This window comes from Castor canadensis, chromosome X (genome assembly GCF_047511655.1).
Source record: "Castor canadensis chromosome X, mCasCan1.hap1v2, whole genome shotgun sequence".
Lineage (NCBI taxonomy): Eukaryota > Metazoa > Chordata > Mammalia > Rodentia > Castoridae > Castor > Castor canadensis.
Genome location: NC_133405.1, coordinates 102140943 through 102165765, shown reverse-complemented (window position 1 = coordinate 102165765; position 24823 = coordinate 102140943). Strand labels below are relative to the sequence as shown.

The 24823-nt window shown below is 36.6% G+C and overlaps 1 long non-coding RNA gene across 1 annotated transcript in view; it reads left to right on the top strand.

The window, feature by feature from the left end:
- Positions 1-22601, top strand: part of LOC141419682 (uncharacterized) — a 75337-nt gene extending 52736 nt beyond the window's left edge. The window contains exons 2-3 of the long non-coding RNA XR_012444302.1: positions 8458-8515; positions 20941-22601. This is a non-coding gene — a long non-coding RNA (uncharacterized lncRNA). The remainder of the gene's footprint in view (positions 1-8457; positions 8516-20940) is intronic.
- The last annotated feature ends 2222 nt before the right edge of the window (positions 22602-24823 follow it).

The window sequence follows — 24823 nt, the reverse complement described above, 5'->3', positions numbered from 1 at the left end:
TTGAACTCAGGGTATCACGCTTGCTAGGCAGGTGCTCTACCATTTGAATCACTCCACCAGCCCAACACTTGATCTTTATTGCTGACAGCAGCTTGTGGAAATTGAGGGGCTTAATGTTTCAGATTTTTCTATTTTCTTATGTCAGGCATTGTCCCAAGGGATTTAGAACTATAACAGCCATTAAACCCTACATCAAGCCCATGGAGAAAGTATGATTATTAAATTTCCCATTTGGGGCTGAGAGTGTAGTTCAGCTTAGTAGGTGCAAGGCCCTGGGTTCAATCCTCAGAATCTCTACCTCCAATCCCACCCCGCCAACCTCATTTTACAGATGAGAAGACTGAAGAGTTAAAGTCAGTACTTGTTTAACGTTATAGAGCTAAGAGTGACAGTTCACAGAATTGGACATAGGTAGCCTGGCTGCAAAGCCCACATGTATAAGGTCTAAAAATCATGCAGCAAGAGAAAGACCCACTCTACCTCCCCCACACCACATTTCACCGATAAAGGCCTCCAGTGTCAAGTCCCACTTTCCCCAAAAGCATTGTTACTGGCTTTAATCCACCTAAATTGTTCACTCAGTTTCTCACGCCAAGAAAGTTTACACATACCGACAGGGAGGCAGTATAATTGTTACACATTTTATACAATAGTCCCTGCCTCCAAGAGGCACAATAGGATTCCCCAGAAAGTGCAGAGTCCACAGAGTCTCCAAGTCTAACCTTCAAATTAGTTCCTAGATAAGAAATTAGAGAAAGAAGACTTAGAGAAGAGCTATTGCACTGGGGGCTCCCATAGAAGGGACGGCTTAAGGTGAAAGACATTTTAAGAATGCTTAATTTTATAGAATATTTAATATTGAAAAACTGTCATTCATAAGAAATCATGTTGACCATATTTTCATATGCAAAGGGAGAAAGGAAGGAGAGAAGAAAGGAACAGGGAAGGGTACCTTGGCAGTAGGTAATACGCTGGGCAAAGGCTATCAAAGCTGTATATGGCACAGGCTTTACATATATTCACATCTTATATTTATGACCTATTGTTCACATGTCATATGAGGAAACTAAGCACAGATAGGTTAAATAACTTGACTGAAATAGATTTGTCTCCAGAGTCAGTGCTCTAATAGCCAAACAACCTGTGAAACCAAGAAAAAGTGGTCATTTCAGATGTCTCAGTTGTCTCATGGGAAAGAGAGCTCGGCTCAGGTCAAGGAGAGCCACGGCCATGGTCATCTGCTTAAATATTGTCTATGGCTGCTTTAGCACTAAAACAGCAGAGTTGAATAGTAGCACCAAAGACTATGTGGCCCATAACACCTACAATACGTACTGTATGGCCCTTTCCAGAAAAAGTTCTCCCACTGCAGTACTAGGGTTAATAGTCAACAAAGGTACTCTTTCTCATACTTATTTCCAGAAATCCCTTTGACCACAGGGCTTGCATTTTAACTGGCAGTAATAGGCAGTTCTTGAGTCAGTCCATACAGTTATTTGAAGAGGCAAGAGAATGTAAAGCTTTCAATAATGAAAATTGAAGGTGAAAATCTACATAATGCTTCTGAAGTCAAACCACTTTGTGATCTTAGCACTTTTGCAACCTATCCTCATGCCTTCCCCAGCATACTCTCCATGCATACCTCATATTCTTCCCAAGGAGAGAGTTACAGAGGTATTTGTATGCCGAAAGATTCTTTTTAAATCATTCAATAAGCAAATTAGCCATCCTATTTGCATAATCAGTGTGCAGATTCATAATCAAGACACCCTGACAGAGCTTTTTAGCTCAAGTAGTAATACTTGAACTTTTTGAAAAATTCAAGGTAATTATAGAGGCCTGCACTTTTGTCTTTACTTAGTTGTGTACATGAAAGACTTTTTTAAAAAATCTAATTTTTATAGAACATTTGATAAAGTAAAACTGTGTTGTTCATGAGAAGTCAAGTTGACTGCAAAATAAACTCAAATGATGAAATTCAACAACTTGGTTCCCTAGAACACTTGAAGTTCAGCTTCCAGGCAAGAAGACTAGGGAACAGGTAAGAAAACTGGTTGCAGGACAGGTAAGATGACCCAGGAAGAGAAAAGACCCCCTGCAAAACACTGTATGTTCTTTTTATGGCATCTCATTTTGATGCCTTGTATGTAAATTAGATTTTCTTCCTCTTAATTTAAAACAATTTAATTATGATCAAATTTACCATCTCAACAATTTCTATTTTTTTTATTTTTTTATTTTTTTCATTTTTCTTTTATTATTCATATGTACATACAAGGATTGGTTCATTTCTCCCCACTGCCCCCACCCCCTCCCTTACCATCCACTCCGCCCCCTCCCGCTCCCCCCCTCAATACCCAGCAGAAACTATTTTGCCCTTATCTCTAATTTTGTTGTAGAGAGAGTATAAGCAATAATAGGAAGGAACAAGGGGTTTTGCTGGTTGAGATAAGGATAGCTATACAGGGCATTGACTCACATTGATTTCCTGTGCGTGGGTGTTACCTTCTAGGTTAATTCTTTTTGATCTAACCTTTTCTCTAGTACCTGTTCCCCTTTTCCTATTGGCCTCAGTTGCTTTGAGGTATCTGCTTTAGTTTCTGTGCGTTAAGGGCAACAAATGCTAGCTAGTTTTTTAGGTGTCTTACCTATCCTCATCCCTCCCTTGTGTGCTCTCGCTTTTATCATGTGCTCATAGTCCAATCCCCTTGTTGTGTTTGCCCTTGATCTAATGTCCACATATGAGGGAGAACATATGATTTTTGGTTTTTTGAGCCAGGCTAACCTCACTCAGAATGATGTTCTCCAATTCCATCCATTTACCAGCGAATGATAACATTTCGTTCTTCTTCATGGCTGCACAAAATTCCATTGTGTATAGATACCACATTTTCTTAATCCATTCGTCAGTGGTGGGACATCTTGGCTGTTTCCATAACTTGGCTATTGTGAATAGTGCCACAATAAACATGGATGTGCAGGTGCCTCTGGAGTAACAGTCTTTTGGGTATATCCCCAAGAGTGGTATTGCTGGATCAAATGGTAGATCGATGTCCAGCTTTTTAAGTAGCCTCCAAATTTTTTTCCAGAGTGGTTGTACTAGTCTACATTCCCACCAACAGTGTAAGAGGGTTCCTTTTTCCCCGCATCCTCGTCAATACCTGTTGTTGGTGGTGTTGCTGATGATGGCTATTCTAACAGGGGTGAGGTGGAATCTTAGCGTGGTTTTAATTTGCATTTCCTTTATTGCTAGAGATGGTGAGCATTTTTTCATGTGTTTTCTGGCCATTTGAATTTCTTCTTTTGAGAAAGTTCTGTTTAGTTCACATGCCCATTTCTTTATTGGTTCATTAGTTTTGGGAGAATTTAGTTTTTTAAGTTCCCTGTATATTCTGGTTATCAGTCCTTTGTCTGATGTATAGTTGGCAAATATTTTCTCCCACTCTGTGGGTGTTCTCTTCAGTTTAGAGACCATTTCTTTTGATGAACAGAAGCTTTTTAGTTTTATGAGGTCCCATTTATCTATGCTATCTCTTAGTTGCTGTGCTGCTGAGGTTTCATTGAGAAAGTTCTTACCTATACCTACTAACTCCAGAGTATTTCCTACTCTTTCTTGTATCAACTTAAGAGTTTGGGGTCTGATATTCAGATCCTTGATCCATTTTGAGTTAATCTTGGTATAGGGTGATATACATGGATCTAGTTTCAGTTTTTTGCAGACTGCTAACCAGTTTTCCCAGCAGTTTTTGTTGAAGAGGCTGCTATTTCTCCATCGTATATTTTTAGCTCCTTTGTCAAAGATAAGTTGCTTATAGTTGTGTGGCTTCATATCTGGATCTTCTATTCTGTTCCACTGGTCTTCATGTCTGTTTTTGTGCCAGTACCATGCTGTTTTTATTGTTATTGCTTTGTAATATAGTTTGAAGTCAGGTATTGTGATACCTCCTGCATAGTTCTTTTGACTGAGTATTGCCTTGGCTATTCGTGGCCTCTTGTGTTTCCATATAAATTTCACAGTAGATTTTTCAATCTCTTTAATGAATGTCATTGGAATTTTGATGGGAATTGCATTAAACATGTAGATTACTTTGGGGAGTATCGACATTTTTACTATGTTGATTTTACCAATCCATGAGCATGGGAGATCTCTCCACTTTCTATAGTCTTCCTCAATCTCTTTCTTCAGAAGTGTATAGTTTTCCTTGTAGAGGTCTTTCACATCTTTTGTTAGGTTTACACCTAGGTATTTGATTTTTTTTGAGGCTATTGTAAATGGAATTGTTTTCATACATTCTTTTTCAGTTTGTTCATTATTAGTGTATAGAAATGCTAATGATTTTTCTATGTTGATTTTATATCCTGCTACCTTGCTATAGCTATTGATGATGTCTAGAAGCTTCTGAGTAGAGTTTTTTGGGTCTTTAAGGTATTAGGATCATGTCGTCTGCAAATAGGGATATTTTGACAGTTTCTTTACCTATTTGTATTCCTTTTATTCCTTCTTCTTGCCTAATTGCTCTGGCTAGGAATTCCAGTACTATGTTGAATAGGAGTGGAGATAGTGGGCATCCTTGTCTGGTTCCTGATTTTAGAGGGAATGGTTTTAATTTTTCTCCGTTAAGTATAATGCTGGCTGTAGGTTTGTCATATATAGCTTTTATAATGTTGAGGAACTTTCCTTCTATTCCTAGTTTTCTTAGAGCTTTTATCATGAAATGATGTTGGATCTTATCAAAGGCTTTTTCTGCATCTATTGAGATGATCAAGTGGTTTTTGTCTTTGCTTCTGTTAATGTGGTTTATTACGTTTATTGATTTTCGTATGTTGAACCACCCCTGCATCCCTGGGATGAAGCCTACTTGGTCGTGGTGAATAATCTTTTTGATGTTCAACCATTTCTAAAACCCATCAAACAACTCCTCATCTCCCCCAACACCCAGCCTCTAACAACTACCATTCTACTTTGGCTCTATAAAATTTGACTAATGTAGGTACCTCATGTAAATGGAATCATACAGTATTGTCTTTTTGTGACTGATTTATTTCAGTTAGCATAATGTCTTCAAGGTTCATCCAATGCTATAGTATATGTTGAAATTTCCTTCCTTTTTAGAGGCTGAATATTTTAAATAGAATAAATGTATATTATATAAAATATTGTATACATATATTTACCACATTGCGTTTGTCCATTTATCTGTCTGTGGATATTTGCATTGCTTCTACTTTTTGACTATTAGAAACCAAAATTTTTATTTAAAAAAATTTACACTTACCATAATCTCATGGTAGAAATACTTACACCCCGAAAGCCAAGGCTTTCCATGGGATCTGATGACCAAGTGTCTTCTCTGGATCAGGTAGTCACAGAAGCCACCAACCTCCCCCAACAAACTCTGGTCTACTGATTGAAGTACCTAACATCTTTCCTCGAAAGGCCTTTAGTCACAATAGTCAATGGAAAAAAACCTTCCAGTAAATAGTGTTTTAGGGTTATTAAATGAAAGCCACACTTAGCAAATCTTGTTATGCAACTCCAAAAATGATAAGAGGTGTTAAAATAAGGCATATTATAATAAAGACATTAGAATACTTGCCAGTGAAGAAAACAAGACTATCAGGCTGTTTTAGTAAAGGCAAATTCTCTTGATTTTTATTTCTTCCTTACTTGTGTGAACACTCACCAACGTGTTTATTCTTTTAACCCTTCACCTTCTGTAGGTGAACATTTCTTCCCTTACTTTTATATGAGCAAACAGATAAGAATTAATTACATTAATTTGTAGTTTGAGCCAAAGTTTTTAAAGGAATCTTTCACAATTCTAAAATAGTCATTCAAAGGTAGAAAATGAAATTAAAAACTTTCTTATATTTAGTGCTAAATATTTTAATGACAAGTATTTTTTGAAAGATAGGTAACACAATAGTATGTAAAGCGCGACTCCAATTAGGAGAAAAAAAACACACACTTACAAAGAAACGAATACTTCCAGGTTAGAAATGGAAATCCACATATGGATGGAATAAAGATGAATCTAAAGGCAGAAATAATCCAGATGTTGGGCTAGATTCTTACATTAGCATGGACATAAGATATAGGCCTGAAGTACCACAGCGAAACCCCCTTGGACTATCAATAGACACTTGAAAAAAATTGAAGGGTAGAAGGGAAAAATAAGTCTTTTCCAGGGGTAGGTACCAGTGGGGGAGGGAAGGGCATAAGGAAAGGGAGAATGAGGGTGAATATGGTGGATATATTTTGTATCCATATATGAAAATAAAAGACCAAAATTTGTTGAATTGTTCTACCAATGGGGGAAGAGGGAGAACAATAGAGGCATAAATCTTACAAAGATATATTGTAAGCACATATGTAAATATCACAATGTATCCCTCTGTACAACTATTATATATTAATACAATAACTTTAAAAAAAACATAGACATAAGAGAAGGAGGGGGTCATGGGGAGGGGATGAAGACACCAGGGGCCCATAATGTCATTGACCAAAGTGCCACAAATCTTTGGATTGCTTGTTAATGAGGAAATAAAATATTTTTGGAGGGTTTAAGTCAGTTTTGACTGTATTTTGTGCTAAGTACAAATCTTACTTGATATCATCTCCATTTTACATGCTATTATTATCTAGTACCTTAGTTCCATTATGTTTTAATTCCCCCTTAATCATCATTAAAAATAGGTAGCAAATTCTTATTCATCTTTACTTACATGTTTACCCATTTCTTTGTTCACAAGCTCTTTCCACCTAAATAGTTGTTTCTGTCTTTCCATGAAAATCCTTTGCTTCTTTTCTCAGCAGGGGGTGGTTAGTGATTCACAGGTATGTCTTCATCTATAAATGTTTTTATTTATCTCTCTTGATTGAATAATTCAGTTGCACACTGAATTCCTTTACACAAGACAAAGAATTAGAATTTTCATGTTGTACATAAATCCAGGGCCTTGAAGGATGAACCATTAGTGAGAGGTGGAAAAGGAACAAAACAAAAACTCACCTGCTGGCACAACCTGACACAATGAAGAATGCCTTTCTTGCTTTGCCTGGCCACTGGGCAGGAGAAAATATCTCTCTTGAAAAATAGATAACCATGTACTGTGCCATACCACCTGCAGAGGCCAGAAACCCTTAAAGTAAAAATGTTGACATAAAAAAATCCTTCCCAGTCTCGGGTGCTTAGCAGACACAAATGCAAAAATACTTTGGGGGACCACATTCCAAGCTGTACACACGTACAAGAATGCACAGGTAAAGTTCCACTGATGCTGAACTTAAACCCTAAATCACAAAACCTAAGAGAAGATCTACTGTGAGTAAAAGTCGGCAAATGAACCACAAATCTACAGCTCTAAAGTTCCTCACCGAATAGAAAAGATAAAATAAGCATGTTTAAAATGATTAAAGACATAAAGGAAGCACTGGCATTCATAAGAACATGTCACTATTTTTAAAATTAGCAAGCAAATTTCGAACTGAGCTGATCACCTAGAAATTCAATACATAAATATTGAAATCTAAAACTTAGTGGACTTTAAAATCACATTTAACATTGCTTAAGAGAATTACTGAACTGGAGAATATATCTGATGAATTTATTCAAAATACAAGGGGGGATAAAGAAGAATGATGGAGGGGGTGAATTCAACTATGATATATTGTAAGAACTTTGGTAAATGTCACAATGTACCCCTAGTAGAACAATAATATATATACATATGCATATTATATATATATAATATATAATGCAGCATATAGCAAGATAAAAAAATGGAATATATGAATTATGGAGTATATGAAAAAAGGGTTATGAGATATCAGGGATAGAATGAGATAGCCAAATATATCTCTAGCAGATGCTCCACAAGGAGACACTAGAAGGATTATGGGGATAGTGAGATGATGGAAAATCAATACTTTGAGATATAGTGGCTGACAATTTTCTGTATTGATTAAAGTCATAAATCCCAGTTTTAAGAAGCATATCCATTTCAAGTAGAAAAAATAAAAATAAACCTAAACCTATATATATTATAAAGAAATATCAAAATACCAAAGTTAAGTAGAAGATCTTAAAGAACATTAGAGAAAAATGGCAGAGCACCTTTAAAAACACAACTAAATTAAAAGGAGACACTATAGTGGCGATATTAAAGGCCAAAACACAATGGAATAATATATTTACAGGGCTGAGAGGCAATAGCTATCAGGTTGAAATTTAATATCCAAGTGCTATAGTGTGAATGTGTCCCCAAAAAGTATGTGCTAGAAACTTAAGCCCTGATGCAAAAGTGTTAGGAAGCGAATTGGGCCTTGAGAGCTCTGACTATGAGTGGATTAATACTGATTATGAAATGGTTTGAGGCTGTGAGTTTGATCCCTCTCTCTCTCCCTCTCTTTCTCTCTCTCTCTCTCTGCCCTTCTGCCATGTTATGATGCAGCAAGAAGGTTCTTATCAGATGCTGATGATACCCTGACCCCTCCTCAGCCTCCCAAACTGTGAGTCAATAAATTTCTTTTCTTTATAAAGTATCCAATCTCTGGTCTTCTGTTATAGCAGCACAAAAATGACCAAGACACTGGCTAAAGCATCATTTAATTAAGAAGATTAAATAGACATGTTCAAATAGAGACTGAGAGGTATACAAACAGACCCTTACTGAACACAAAGGCCCCCACCCCTAAAACTGTTATGAATGAAAAGGGATGTTTAATAATGATAAAGGGGTCAATTCATCGAGAAGAGAAATTCTAAATGGTGTATGCATCCAACAGCAGAGCTTCAAAAATATATGAAACAAAAACTAACAGGACTTAGAGAAACAGGTCCACAGTTATTATTAAAAACTTCAACACTCCTCTCTCAGTAATCGATAGAACAAGTAGACAGAATATCAGTTAGGATACACAAAACTTAAATGCCATCTGCCAACTTGACATAATTGACATATTTAGGGGTGTGGCTCAATGCTTGTTTAACAAGCATAAGTTCCTGAGCTCAAATCTCAGTACCACAAAAAATTGAAATTTGTAGAAAATTCCACCTAACACCAGCAGAATACACATTTTTTTCAAGGTCACATGGAAGAGTCACCAAGACAGATGGATTGAAATGGTACAGCACATGTCCTCTGACCACAGTGGAATAAAATTAGAAACCAGTAACAGGAAGGTAACTGGAAAATATCCCAAGCATTTGCGCATTAAAAACCATACTTTTAAGAAACCCATGGGTCAAAAGAATTCTAACTGAATGAAAACAAAAATAAAATATCAATCTGTGGTATCAAATGCTGATAAAGCAGTGCTTCAGGAGAAATCTATAAGTATAAGAGCTTATTTGGGGAAAAAAAAGAAAGAGTTAAAATAGGTAATCTGTTTTTATCTATAAGAAGCCAGAAAAATAAGAGCAAAACAATCCAAAGAAACTTAAAAAAGGGAAATGATAAACATAAGAACAGAAACCACTGACTATTGTTTCAGTCCACTTGGGCAGCTATAACAAAAATACCTTACACTGAGTAACTTATAAACAACAGAAATTTATTTCTCTTTCTTCTGGGGGCTGAGAAGTCCAAGATCAAGGCCTTAGTAGATTTGGTGTCTGGTTTGGGCTCTTTGCTTCAAAGATGGCACCTTGTTGCCATGTCCTCAACTTGGTGAAAGAGGTGAAAAGGGACTAATAGACTCCCTTAAGCCCTTGTATATGAACATAAATCCCATGAAGCCTTCATAACCTTAATCACTTGCTAAAGGTCCCACCTCTTAATACTATTACATTGGAGATTAAGCTTCAGCATGAATTTTGGAGGGACTCACGAAGTCAAACCATAGCAACTCTCAATATACAACTGGAACTTGAAATTCTAAAAAATATAATTTACAAATAGCAATAAAATGATATATTTGTAACAAAATATGTAAAAACCTCTACACTGAAAAAGACAAAACATTGTTGTGAGAAATTAAAGAAGATATGATTCTGATCTGGTACATTCAATATTGTTAAGATGTAAATTTTCCCCAAATCAATCTATCAATTCAATGAAATTCCAGTCAAAATCCCAGCAGGCTCTTGTAATAGACATTTGTAAATGATACCAAATGTATATGGAAATACAAAAAGACCAAGAATAATCAATAATTTTGAACAAGAATAATAAACTTTAAGGTCTTATAGTATTTATGATATAACTATAGTTATTAATACAGTGTGATGTTGGCCTAAGGACAAACATATATAGATCAGTGGAACAGTATAAGGAGTCCAAAAATAAGCCCCCACACACATATGGTCAATTGATCTTTGTAAAGGGAAACAAAGTTATGCATTGAGTTTGGACTCAGGGCTTCACACTTGGTAGGCAGGTGCTTTGCTACTTGAGCCATGCCCCAGCCCTTTTTGCTTTAGTTAATTTTCATGTAGGGTCTTATGTTTTCTGCCCAGAGCTGGCCCAACCACAATTCTCCTACCCTACACCTCCATCACAACTGAGATCACAGATGTGCACCACCACACCTGAGTTGTTGGCTGAGCTAGGGTCTTGCTAACTTTTTCCCTGGGCTGGCTTCAAACCATTATATACCCAATCTTTGCCTTCCCAGTAGCTGGGATTAGAGGCACGAGCCACCATGCCTGGCCTGGGTATCCATTTTTTAAAAGATGGACTTCAGTGCTTACCACATATGTAAAAACTACAGCTAAGTGACTGATGGGTCTAAATACAAAAGTTAAACTATAAAACTTATAGAAGAGAACACAGGAACCAGTGTGTGCTGCCATGCCCTGCACTCAGCAGGTGGAGGCAGAAAGATCACAAATTCAAGGCCAGCCTGGGCTGCATAGCAATTTGCTGTCTTCCAAAAAGAAAAAGAGAGAGAAAATATAGGAGAACATTGTGCACCTTTGGGTAGAAAGAGATTTCTTAGGCACAAAAAAAATGTTAATCATAAAAGAAAACCTGATAAATTGGATTTCATCAAAATTTGAAACATCTATTTTTCAACATATCTTTAAAACACATCTTTGCAAAAATAAAAAAGCAAGTTAGGATAAGAGAAAATATTCATAATTCACATATCTGATAAAGGACGTGTATCCAGAACATACTTAAAAATCACTTACAACTCAATTATAAGAATAAAAGTCAACCAAATTTTCAAGTGGGATTTGAACAGACCCAGAATTCTACTCCTAGGCATATATGCAAGAAAAAGAGTATATCCATGCAATGCATATAACAACTCTATTCAAAATAACTTACTACTGGAAATACTCCAACTGCTAATGTTAACGTCCAGGAACAGGGGAATGGATAAGCAAGTTGTGATACCTATGACATGGGAAACTGCTCAGCAATAAAAAGGATACAACAGCATTCATGAATCTAAAAATTATTAAACTGAGTGAAAACAACCAGACCCAGAAGAGTACATTCTGTATGATTTCATTTATATAAAATTCAGGAAGGTTAAATGTAATCCATATTGACAGAAAAAGACCAATGGTTGCCTGATCTGAGGGCAAGAGGGAGATTAACTACAAAGAGGCAAGAGGGAACTTTCAGTGGGAGATGGAAATGTTCTAAATCTTGATTGTGTGGTGGTTACTGCTTATACATGGGTCAGAGCTCAAGATATGCTTAAGACAGGTACATTTCATTGTATATTATACACCAGCAAAATTGAAACAAGGCAAGCACTTGTGATGGGTTTGTAAATTACCTAAACTAAACTACATTTCCCAATATAGTTGTTCCTTAGTAACTATGGATAGTCTGTTCCAGGACCCTTCATGGACACTAAAGTCTGAGGGTGCTGGAGTCCCTTATATAAAATATCACTTATTTGCACATCCTCTTGTATACTTTAAACCATCTCTGGATTAGTTATAATACCTGATACAATGTAAATGCTATGTAAATAGTTGATAAGCTATATTGTTTAGGGAATGATGACAAGAAATAAAGTCCATACATGTTCAGATGCAACTAACTATCATAGGCTTAACTACATTTTCAATCTGCAGTTGGCTGAATCTGCAGATGCAGAACCCAGATGAGGCGTCCACAGTTATAGAGAGCTGATTATAATCCCCTTCCCAAATATTTCCAGTTAGGGTGGACCATAAAAAAGATTCTTGTGTGAGCTTTGGAGGGTGAAGTGGAATAGCAGCCATTTTGTAACTCAGATATGCTGTCATTGATGCTCTGATTCACCTTGTTGGTGTGAGGCAGTGGTTTCAACAGCTCCATCAAAGTCAGAGGCAACAAGAAGACTCATGGGTCTGGGTCCAACCTCTCAGGCTTCTGCTTGTGTTTGTGGTCTCCCACTTGTCCTTGCTGTCTCCTACTTCACCTCTATCTTCCCTTGCCTGCTGCTTGCCCTGTGGACTTGAATCTCCAGAATCAGATATGAAGACAACCACCTTTCATAGACTCTTACTGGCTCTGACAATTGCCTGAAGTTTTAACAAATCCCTAAGTAGACATATATTAATTCCTGGTGGTTCTGTTTCTCTGATTGTAACTTGACTGATAAAAAGCCCCTTTAGGAAGAAAATTCCTTCAGCCATTATGTCATTTTTATTATGTATAACATGTGCCAAAGGAAAAAATATGTAGTACCATTATAAATCTATAAAAGGGAAAATAAATGAGATACTAAAAATCTGGTTACTACCAGAATCATTGTTTAATTTTTGCTTTAATTCTTCCCTACAAAATATATGGACTAGTTAACAGGGAAAACAACTGAGACAGAAAGGGAGACCACAATTGTGCCGATAACAGGGGCCACTATAGTTCCTGGAATGGGTAAGAGGGTCTGACTTTCTTGGTATCTAAGACCCAGAGGAGAAAAAAAAAATCTGGTTAATACATATAAACTTATTCACATTAAAATGAGGAAGAAATCTTTGTTTCTACCACTGGTCACGTGCCCATCATTGGTATTCTTAATTGCCTTTTAAAACTCTCTAGTCTACATTCCCTCAACTCTCAGCAAGCACCTCAGCTGCTCATGATTCTTGACCTTGTAGGGCTTATCTGGCACCTAGGCAAGGTGTGTATGTTAAGGTCTGCAACAAAGAACTATGCCCATCAAGGTCAGAGGAGACAAGAACTGACACAAGTTTCAGGCTGTCCTGGTAGGCCCCAGTTTGGGCTTGTGGATTCAATCTTGTCCTTGATTTACCTCCACTTTCCATCTATCTTTCCTTTCCTAATATGTGCCCTGTAGACTTCAAGCTCCAGCATGAAACCTTACAGAGACTGCTTAATCAGTTCCTACAATTGTGTAAGGTCAAATTCCTGTAACAACTGTGTAATAAATGTCTATGTCCTCCTGGTTCTGCTTCTCTGCTTGTACCCTTTCTGTTACATGAAGCATTATAAATACTTCCTTCAAACTTCAGAACAAGAAAAGGACTCCCACTATCACTACTTTATTTAATATTGAATCAGTGGTTCTTGTGAGTGAATTTAGAGAAGAAAAATAATTTTAAAATAAACAAGTATATTGTCATTTGCAGTTGGCATGATTATCGTTATAGAATTGACAAACTAGTAAAACTAAAGACAACACAGTTGTCGGATGAAAAATTCAAACCCAAAACCAATTGCTTTCTTCTATACCAGCAATGACACATCAGAAAACAGAAATTTTTAAATGACAACACTTAAAATAACAATAGAAACTAAGGTTTTTTAAAATAAATTTAGCAAAAATTTATGGGATGCTCATAAAGAATATTATACAATTTTATTGAAATATGTAAGTGACAATAAGTAGAAAGATGTACCATATTTGCTGGTAAGAATTCTCAACAACATAAAGCTAAAAAGTCTCTCAAATTTGATCTATGAATTCAAGGTAATTTCTATCAAAATCTCACCAGACTCTTTCAGAGAACTTAACAACCTCAACTTAGAACTCATAAGAAAAGTAGAGGACCAAGAACAGCCAAGGGAATCTTAAAGAGGACAGAAAGATTTGTCTTTCAAATATTAAAACCTATTATAAAACTATAATAATTAAAAGTATTATTTTGGGCAAAAAAGCCAGATTCATAGACTGTGGGAATAAAATACGTAACTCAGAAACAAATCCACACATATTTTCAAATTTAAATTGTCATAATTGTGACATTATAAGTCTAGAAAAGATAAATTATTCAGTAAAAAGTGCTAGACCAACATACTAGGCATAGAAAAACATTAAACATTAGCATTTCTGGAGGTGTGGCTCAAGTAGTAGAGTGTCTGCTTTGCAAGCCTACAAAACTCTGAGTTCAAACCCTAGTTCCACCAAAAAAAACCCCAAAAACCATTATTATCAAACCTCAGTCCATACAAAAGAAATAATTCTGGCTGATTAAAGACCTAAATGTGAAAAACAAAATGTAGAAATGTTTTGATATATCAAACCCATACCAAAAAATTTTAAACTTCTCTATAAAAGACACAAAAGGGGACAAATCAAACCATGTCATACTTTAAAAATTTGTTATCTTTTAAATATACATATAGAAATCTTTATGAATGAAATGGTATGATAGCTAGTACTTCAAAATAATCCAGGAAGCAAGGGCAGGGATTGGTGAGGGGTAAGGAGTGAGAGGAAGGCCGAAAGTAGATTGGTATAACTCAGAGACTGGCCACAATAATTGTGAAAGCTAGGCAATGAACACACAGGGAGTTTACCATGCAATTCTTTCTACTTTGGTACACATATGAAAATTTCCATTTTAAAAAGCTTTTAAAGAGAGAAGGGAAATAGAGATGATGCTTAAGAACAAAGTCAAAACATGGACTGGGAGAATATTTTTATGACACATATAACTCACATAACATTGATCATCTTGACATATAAAGAACACCAATGTATCAATAAAAAAATGACAATAAACCCAATAAGACAATGGCCAAAAGGTTTGAATAGGCAATTCACAGAGGAAGAAATTCAAATAGGTAGCATACAAAATATGCTAAAAGTCAACTCCTCCTGTAATCAGGAAAAATGTAATTTAAATTAAAATATCATTGTACCCTGAGATATTCTACACACAGCAGATTGTAAAAAAATTAAATACATGAATGACTGATAACATTAAATGATAGTGAGGATTTGGAGCTATGATGCTTTGGGTGAGTAATTTAGAAAGTCAGTTGACATACATAGCAAAGTTGATTAGATGTGTACCCAACAATCCAAGATTCCACATGCCCACGTGGACCCACATATGCCCAAGAAAATATGTACATGTGCTTATTTCAACAATAATTTTGAGTAAATATCCAATAGTAGTAATTTTCAGTGGATTTAAATACTTATGAGAATGATGTACACCAATTTCAATATATTTGTTTTCTTTGGAAATGAAAAAATAAGAGAAGAAGATGAAGCTTTAGCAAAAGCCGAATGTTTTATTTATTTTACTTTGAAAGAATTAAACCCACAAGGCCAATGTTAATGTGTGTAGTTTTGTGGTAAAATAAATAATTCTGAATGATTAAAGACTTAATGTGAAAAGCAAAACTTAGAGGTGTTTTGATATATTTGACCAAATGTTGATTATATTCTATTTTTTGTATGTTTTTAGTGCTCTTTAACAAAATATTTTAAACCCAACAAATTCACATTCTCTTTTGTTTACAAATAGTAAGTAGGATCTTTTTGTCTTGCTTCCCATTAAAATGACTATTCTGACATAATATACGGTACTTCCCCCTTCTTGGCAGGGGATATATTACAAGATCCACATGCCGGAAACTGCGGGTGGTACTGAACCCTATAATTTAATGCCTTTTCCATCTTAACTAAGCACTTATGTGTGCTGTGGCCATAACTTTTGCAGTTTGAGGTGTGACAGGAAAATTAGTACAATTTTTTTCCTTCTTCACAATCTTAAGGATAGATTTATTCTTACCATTAGCAACTTTAAGCATCTGATTTTTTTCTTGTTAAGTCAAAAACTTTCACCTCTTCACTTAAAGGAAGCATTTTACAGCTTCTCTTTGCACATCTGAATCACCAGGATTACTATTCTTGCATTTTGAGGCCATTACTAAGTAAAATAATGTTACATGGACACAAGCATGATAAGCAAGAAGGCTACTAAGTGACTAACAGGTGAATAATATATAGAGCATGGATACACTAGACAAAGGGGTGATGCATGTTCCAAACAAGATGCAGTAGGACAATGCAAAATTTCATCACACTACTCAGAGTGGCACACAAATTAAAACTCACAAGTCATTTATTTCTAGAATTTTCCATTTAATATTTTTGGACCGTGGTCCATTGCTGCTAATTAAAACAAGAAACAAAAACAAAAACAAAACTATGCATTGTAAGGCCAAAAATCACATAGCAGCTAGAACACTTAAACACTGTTAAATGTTCCTTTAAAATAATTCACTTAGAAAAATAAAGCCAAGGGCAATTTTTCACTTTATCTTCTTCACAATGGAATGAATGTTTGTGTCCTTCCAAAATTCATATGCTGAAATCTTAACCCCTAATGTAATGTGATGGTATCAGGGGTGGAGCCTTTGTGAGGTGATAAGGTCATGAAAGTGGACCTCTCAAGAATGGGGTTAGTAGCCTTATAATAGAAAGCCCAGATGACTCTCCTGCCTTCTCTGCTGTGAAGGGGTACACACATAGTCTGCAACCCAGAAAAGATCTGTCTCTGGATCCCAACCATGCTGGCACCCTAATCTCAGACTCCCAGCCTCCAGAACTGTGAGAGAGAAATTTCTGTTATTTAAGCCACTCAGTCTATGGTACTTTCTTATAGAAGTTCAAACTATGACATTTATGTTAACATTTTCTTTGGCATTTATAAGAGCAGAGAGTCTCATGAGTATGTGATTACAAAACAATTTTAGTTTTAAGCCTACACTTAGTATTTAGTTCAACATCCAACCAGTTCGGCAATTTTCCCAAATGGACCACAAACAAAAAGACATTAGGGAGCATCTGGGGTAGAAGGTAGGGTGAACCAGTGGTGTAGCTTCTACTTTCTTAGGGAAAATCCCTTTTAGATTGCTGTTGTGAACAGTTCTAAGACTATTAATTTTGAGAATGGCCCTATTTTAATGTTAATTTAAGAAACATGAATTCATTAAAAATGAAGAAAACACCAATGGAGGTTACTGGGACCCCCCCCCCCCCATAGCACATCTTAAGAATCCTAAGGGTGGACTGAAATCACTGAGAAGACAGGCTTCTAATGCAATCACATTGTCACATTGTAGAAATCAGCATTCTCAAGTAGCTTTATTACATTTTTCCATAGCTGGGAAAAGACGCTCTCTTCCATCCCCAAAAGGCATAAACATATGGCCTAAGCAAACTCTACCTTTACAGTATCAGGATCAAAGAACAAGTGGTGAAGTCATGAAACCATTATGCAGAATACCAGGAATATGTCTCTATTTATATCAGCAGTTTCCCCTTCAGAGCTTAAACCCAGTTGAGACTTAGTGGGGTTGCTGTAAAATGTTTAAAAAAAACAAACAAACAGGATTGGTAAGGTATGAAACTTATTGTAGATTTTTCCTTTTCCAGAATTAAAGCTATCAGACAGGGGGAAGACAAATGTGACATGAGCTCTGAATTATTCTTTTTTATTTACACACTTCAGCAGTTCATTGTTGCCTTATCTCTTGGAGGCTGAAACTAATGAGAAGCTGAGTAATTTCATTATTCCAAAGTGGATATGTTTGGAAAAGTCATTATATAAAACATGGTTGTTTTATTACTTTTAACTTTTGTATGGTGGATTATCTTATTAATGCAATAAAAAATTTATGAGGGTGAATGAGTAATGTTTGTAAGTTTCTTCAAGCTCTTTGCATGAAAGGTGCTATATAAAACCAAAGTATACTGTGTTGCATTATTCTATTTCATAAGCTCTGCAGTATAAAAAGCTACAAATAAAATCTCTCCATAGTTTTGAATGAAAGATTATTATCTTCTTAGTCCTGGGAATAGATTTTAGGCTTTTGTGAAAGCCACAGCTCCTGTTGTTCATTGCTGCTTGTTTGTATGCTCATAGGCAAATATTGACAGGTCAAGTTTTGTGGACCTGTGGATTTGTGTGGACAGTGCATGCGTGTGTGTGCATATACATGCATGTATACTCTAATGTGAAATGAGTCACACCCTGATGGGTTCGACATTTGGCTATGTGGAAATTTATGGTCAATATTTATTTCTGACTGCTAGCATGTATTGAATTTCTAAAATTTCTAATCTTTTTTTAAAAAATAGGTAATTTGGAGTGCTTATCTTTAGGGTCCAGAAATCAAAAAAAAAGTTTGTGCCTTTTCACTTTGTGACATCACCAAAATTTATGTCATGCTTCAAAATTAAATCATTCAACAAAGATAAACTGAGTATGCACTTAAGACATTCTCACATCAAAACCCCAAGCTGTGTTTGGTGAATTAGGAAGTTTAATAAAGTTTAATACCCTGACTACATTCAGATGATGATAAAGAATGCAAAGCATATTTGCATCAAAAGTTAAATAACTACAATAGACAACAGTATATGTCACAAGGTGTCAAATGAGAAATCTGAGGAGTAAAGGCTGTATATTCAGAATCAGGAGAAGTTAATGAATCCGGGTAAAGGGACAACAGTGCTGAAAGAGACTGGCTGGAATGGAGTTTTCAGGAAGGGAATAGGGGGAGGATAAGGTTAGAAATTTAGCAGGATAATACACCAAATTGACCTGGTATCAAAAATAGTTCTCCATTTTCTTCCTCAAATGTAATTATTCACAATTATTTATTTTGTCCTTAATTTAAGTCTTAAAATATGAATATGCATGCTACCCAGGATGTAGACACATGGCTGGTCTTGCTTTTCCAGTAAGTACAAAAGAAGAGGAAGTGACAAGACCTTGGTTGATGGTGATGGTGATAATGATGATGACTAAAATGTTTTTTCCCATTAGATTATTTTTCCTGGCTCTTCTTCCATCCTACAGGCTTACACCACTGTCAGCAACTCTGAAACACTTGACATATTTATTATGTCTGTTATCAGTGGGTCTCAGTTTCTTGGGTCTCTCAAAGAACTAGATGGAAACACACAGATCCTAAAGCAGCAACAACGTTTTATTGAAAGTAAAGTATAGGCAGGAGGACATATGGCAAGAGAGAGCAGTGGACTCTGGTCTGATGGCACAAAAGCCCCAATCTTTGTTCAAAGGGCAATTTAGAAGTTGGACAGGAAATGATGGGAAAAATCTGGGCCATTTTTGCTGGAGGGGCCAGGGTGATTGACAAGTTTGATTGACAAGGTCTTGTTATATAACATGGGGCATTCTGTGCATGCATTTATGCTGATTCTCAGGTTTTTAATTATATGCATGAGATGTGACCAATATTCATCAGGTCTTAAGTAGAGGGTCTTACTAGAGAGGTCAGATTGAGGACAGATTTCCCTTACAAGGCATGCGCCATTCTCCAGTTTGAACAGCCAAGAGATTCTTCTGTCTTTGGGGGAATTTACAACTGCACAGGAATTTACAACTGCAATTCCAACCATAAAAATGACCAATGTAGGGAAAGTCTGAGGATGATACTGGGCAGGGACAAGAACAAGTTCAGCATGAAGTGACCTTTTGCTGAGAAATATTGAGTTCCATGGTGGGTTTTTTCTTTTTTTCTTTCTTTCTAGCCTGCCTGTTGCTAGCCTGCCTCATATCTATTTCTAATTCTTTTCATCTTAACACTCTGGTCTGCTGTCAACAGTCTTGAAGGTTTGATGTAAGAGAAAATCGAATAGATGTGAAGATTCGAACCTTGTACATTACTGGTGGTAAATGGCACAGCCACTATGGAAAATAGTTAGGCAGTTCCTCAAAATATTAAGTTACCCTATGACCCAAAATTTTCAATCCTAAATATATATTCAGGAAATGAAAACTGTTCACATAAAAATTTGCAGATGAGTATTCACAGCAGCATTATTTACAGTTACAGTAGCCAAAAAGCAGAAATACCCAAATGTCCATGAATGGATAAAGAAAATGTGGTATATCTATAGAATGGAATATTATTCAACCCTAAGGAGGAAGAAGTACTGATGCATATTACAGCATGGATAGACATTGAATCACGTTAAGTGAAAGAAGCCAATCACAAAAGACCACACAGCGTATGATTCTATTTATATAAAATGCCCAATATAGGCAAATCTATAGAAACAGAAAGTAGATGAGTGGTTGCCAGGGCTGAGGGGGAGGGTTGGGTGGGATGGAGAGTGACTACTAAAAGGTTTCTTTTGGGAGTGTTGAAAACATCTAAAATTACATAGTGGCACAGTTGCACACTGTAAATATAATAAAAAAAGTTGATTTGTATACTTGAAATATCAAATCAAGAAAGTTATATGAATTATATCTCAATAAAGCTCTTTAAAAATTTTAAAAGATGGCTGGGCACTGGTGACTCATGCCTGTAATCCTAGCTACTCAGGAGGCAGAGATCAGGAGGATCGTGGCTCGAAGCTAGCCAGGCAAATCGTTCTATGAGATCCTATCTCAAAAAAAAAAAATCACAAAAAAGGACTGCTGGAGTGGCTCAAGGTGTAGGCCTTAAGTTCAAACCCCAGCACTGCAAAAAAAAAAAAAAAAATCCAAAAGATAATGACATGGGCAGAGAGCCAAGTTTCCCTCCCTTTGTGCTAACTGAAGCAGCTGTAGCCACAGCAGCCTGAATTGTTTGAGAACAGATGCTGGTTTGTTGAATCAGTTGCAAGAACTCAACAAGCAGGTAAGTAACCTGAAACTGGATATAGAAAAGATGGCGGCCTTGCTCAGGGATTTGAGCTCAGTGATAGGGCTTCAGAATTCCCTTTCTAATTCCTCTATCTCAGTGTTTATCTTATTGTCATTCCAGCATCTGCCTTTTCAGCTTCTTGGAGGCACCTTCACTGTCTCACATGGTTATTCCAGATTTGCAGACCTCATAAGATGGTTGGACTATAAAGAAAGCCATATGAAGATTAGGTCTCAAGAGCAATTTGCTGTTACCCCTCCATACCACTGCCCTAGTCCAGCCCCTACACCTACCTGGCCAGCAACTCAGAGGACTCAGCCGAGGAAGAGCTCCTCCTCCACACCATCATGGCGCCCACCAGTGAGGATTAGCTGAGCAGTTACACCACCAGCTGCTTCGACAGGGAGTCCAGTGTGGGCGAGGGTGAAGGCTGGAAAGGTCTCAAGAAGAGATAGAGTGGATAGAGAACTCTACCCAGTGTTTACAGTTCTTGTCACCATCAGAAAAAGAATTTGGAGAGGAGACAAAGCAAGGAACTGGGAAAAAAATTTATTAAAGAGCAAAAAGACACACACAAGAGGTGAGTGCAGGCATTCTTAAAGTGAGTCACACTGGCCAGGGGTAGATAGCATACTTTATGGTCAAGCTTAATGAAGGGCTATTCTTGAGCTAAGTCATGACAAGGTGGGGAATTCCCAGAATAGGGTTTATTCCCCTTTCCTGTCCTTATATGGGGTTTTGAAGTGCATCGTGGCATCAAAGGCATGTTGGAAATAGCCAATTTTGTAAGGCTGGTGACATGGAGATGCCATTATAATGAAGTAAAGGACAATTAGTAGTCATGTCAGTTTGCAGGTTTTGAGTGGCCTTGTTTTTCACTGTTGAGCAGGTGTGTTGAGGTCCTACTCTAACGAAGCTGTGCAGTTGCCCCCTTCTCCATGCTGTCTAGCCTGCCTCAAGAGCACCACCAGTGACACTGAGAAAGGCAGGAACATAATTTGGTCCCAGTTTGTCCAGCCTCTCCCAATTTAAAGAGTCATGGCCCCAGACCTGCACAGCAACACCGTAAAAGCTTTTGTCAGAATTAAGGATGTGAATAACCTCAAGAAGAAAATCCTGCTCTTTCAGTCTGGACCTTCGAACTGATGACAATGACAGTTCAACATTGCTATAGAAAATGTCTTTTCCAGGTTACTCCAGAGACACCTGCACACCCATGTTTATTGCAGCACTATTCACAATAGCCAAGTTATGGAAACAGACAAGATGCCCCACTACTGACGAATGGATGAAGAAAATGTGGTATTTATACACAATGGAATTTTATGCAGCCATGAAGAAGAACGAAATTTTATCATTCGCAGGTAAATGGATGGAATTGTAGAACATCATTCTGAGTGAGGTTAACCTGGCCCAAAAGACCAAAAATCATATGTTCTCCCTCATACGTGGACATTAGATCAAGGGCAAACACAACAAGGGGATTGGACTTTGATCACATGATAAAGCGAGAGCACACAAGGGAGGTATGAGGATAGGTAAGACACCTAAATAACTAGATGGCATTTGTTGCCCTCAACGCAGAGAAACTAAAGCAGATACCTTTAAGCAACTGAGGCCAATAGGAGAAGGGAACCAGGAACTAGAGAAAAGGTTAGTTCGAGAAGAATTAACTTAGAAGATAACACACATGCACAGGAAATCAATGCGAGTCAACTCCTTGTATAGCTATCCTTATCTCAACTAGCAAAAACCCTTGTTCCTTCCTATTATTGCTTATACTCTCTCTTCAACAAAATTAGAGATAAGGGCAAAATAGTTTCTGCTGGATAGCATGGGGTAAGGAAGGGTAAGGGAGGGAGCGGGGGGGGGGGGAAGGGGGGAGAAATGACCCAAACATTGTATGCACATATGAATAAAATAAAAATTAAAAAAAATAAACTAGTTGGGGCTCAACACAGAGATCCAGTGCCCAAGTCACAAACACCAAGAGAAGAGAATCTGCAAAGAACAGAGGATGAATAGGATCAATGGATGATGAAGAAGGAGGACCAAAGATAAACAGCAAGTAACAGTAACGGCTTAAAGGAAAAGTGACAGTGGTAGACCACCATCCATTTTGCTTAGGATTTTGAGGATTCTGGACAAAATCTCAGTTCTTGAAAACAATCTTCAATCAAATCAAAACAAAGAAGCTGGAATGCAGTAAATCCGTCTTCCTTAGTATACAGGAGAAAACATGGTAAAAAAAAAAAAACAAAAAAACAAGAGCAGGCCTTCTCTTTGGGACAGTTTTATTTTTTAACCATTGTTCATAAAATCAACTTTGAGGCCTGTGACCAACATTTTTTCTCAAAACAAAATAGAAGTGAAAATATAATATAACATGTTAAAAAAAAAAAAAAAGAATGTCTTTTCTCCCTAGTTTCTGGAGGAAACTAGGTGTCTTACTTTTTGTATGATACTTTTTGTGGAATGCTTTCCTTTCAAGATAAATTACGTCTCATCTACACCATGTATGGATACTGGTAAAGAAAGAGTTTTCAAGTTAGAAATAAATATTGAGGTGGTCGTAGTGAATGAGTTTCATGGTATCAGTTGATTTTTCTTTTAAATTTTCTGACTGTCGGGGTATAGGCTTTGATGCTTAGGCTTTATTGGGATGAGATCCCAAGGTCAGGTGAATGAAATTTTAGGACACACATTTGCTTCTTGATTTTTTTTTTTTTTTTGGCAGCACTGGGATTGAGCTCAAGGCCTCACTCTTGCAAGGCAGGTGCTCTTACCACTTGAACCACTCCACCAGCCTTTGCTTCTTCATTTTTTTTAGGACAGTGTCTCCGCAAGTGGTTTCCTGTTGAGGGGCATTACATACAATTATGTGAAGTAGGTACAAGGGACAGTCATTGCTTTCTACAATTTTTTATACAATAGCCTGCATTTCTCAGATGTCTCCCCATTCCATTTTCTTCTCAGAACTGTTCTAGTTGTAGAACAGACCCTAAATCCAGAGAAGACAACCTGGATAGGGAGACTGGTAATTACTTAAAAAGTTTCATGAAAGCCTTTGCCACACTTGACAGCCAGACCCTGATCACAGTATCCCCTCCTTGGGTCATACAGCCAGCATTTTGATGCCTTTCCCTCTATCCTTAATTTGTAGCCAGTCCAACTATTTATCCTGTGGGATAAAATTTTAGTCCTCTGCTACAAAGCAATTCACTCTTAATGAAATAACCTTTGGGCATGACTCCCAAGCCCAGACTTCCTCACTGAACGTTATATACCACCTGAGCATCAGCGTGAACATTAGGACCATCCAGTTCAGGTATAATGACTGACCTAATCTGGAGGGCTTTAAATTTTTTCTTCTGGTAAATAATATTGTGTAAACTTTCCTTTTAATACCAATATATGCATGTTTTATCATAAGTAGTATTTTTTATATTCCTGTATGCTATAAATAGTATATGTTTTTATTTACATAATATTTTTAAAACAACTTTCCTTGCTTCAATGGCTATTATTTTATGTCATATATCTTCCTCTTTAATTTCCTTGGCTCACATATTTTGATTCTAGGCACTTCTGGAATTTTCTTGGTAACCATATTAAGGTTTGACTTCTCTTCTGCATTTCTGATAAAAAGGAAATAACTGTGCTATTATAAATTCCTTTTTATGCTTGGAAATAGAAATTGTTTTCTTACCAAATGTGATATTAGGGAAATGACATCATCTTTTTAAACTGAAAATTAAATGTTTCTGATACAAATTGGAAGTTTATTTTTTAAATGAGACCATGAAATCATGTGTGTGTTTTAAAAACAAACCCACTGGAATGCACATTTCCAAGAAGTTCTAGCCCTTTCCAGGTAGTCTCTTTATAAGGTCTTGCGTTAATGCCAAGATTGATGAAATCATTGCTCAAACATTTTTTAAACTTTTATATTGTTATGTTTGCCTCCAAAACCATGATGTGTGATTTTTAAAATATCCCAAAT